The sequence below is a fragment of the Bison bison genome, unplaced genomic scaffold (genome assembly GCF_000754665.1).
Source record: "Bison bison bison isolate TAMUID 2011002044 unplaced genomic scaffold, Bison_UMD1.0 scf7180017864508, whole genome shotgun sequence".
NCBI lineage: Eukaryota > Metazoa > Chordata > Mammalia > Artiodactyla > Bovidae > Bison > Bison bison.
The window spans coordinates 2951101-2952000 of NW_011495064.1; positions in this window are offsets into that span (position 1 = coordinate 2951101).

The window sequence follows — 900 nt, forward strand, 5'->3', positions numbered from 1 at the left end:
CCTCATCCAGGTGGTCCCTGCAGGGGTCCTAGGCAGGACAGCCAGCCCCATCCCCAGGGCAGCTGAAGGGCACCCTGGCTCCAGGAGGGTGGATATGAGGTTGTAATTCTATTGCAAGCATCTGGGAGCTGCAGGGGCGGAGGGACCAATAACCATGTTTTCTTCATTGCAGGCGCCAAGGACATCGCTCAGGGCCAGGGAGGTGCCATTAACCCAGACTGAGTGGGCCCTGCAGGGACACTGTCTCCCAGCAGCCTCATTGGGCCAGGGCCTCGCAGTGGGAGATGGCCTGGGTGTGGTGGGACCACTGAAGAGACTAGGGGGCCTCCCCCAGGGAAGCGTGGGTGGGGCAGGTGGGTCATCTAGCCCTGGATCTTGGCTCATGAGTGACTGAGGATAAAGATAGGTGTTTCCTGATGTGTATGGGCCACCTGGTGACCAGGTACCAGCTCCTGTAACACCCCCTACCCCGCCTCCACTGCCTGGTAACATCCGCTCCCTCCTCCCGCCGCTCTAGACTCTAGACACAGGTTATGCAAGGGGAAGTGGGAGGACCTCCTGCGGGGTCTTCCCCAGCCCCTGACCCTGATCACAACTGCTGGCTCTTCCCCTCGCCCATCCTCACTCCACCCACTGAACACCTGTTGTTCAGTCGCACAGTTGCTCAGTCACATCTGACTATTTGCGGCCCCGTGGACTGCAGCACGCCAGGCTTCCCTGTCCTTCACAACTCCCAGAGCTTGCTCAAACTCGTGCCCATCGAGTCGGTGATGCCATCTAACCATCTCATCCTCTGTCACCCCTTCTTCTCCTGCCCTCAATCTTTCCACCTCCCTCCCAGCTAACTGAAGTCACCACCACAACCCCGCCGCCCCCGCCAAACCCCAGTGCTTGACTTGT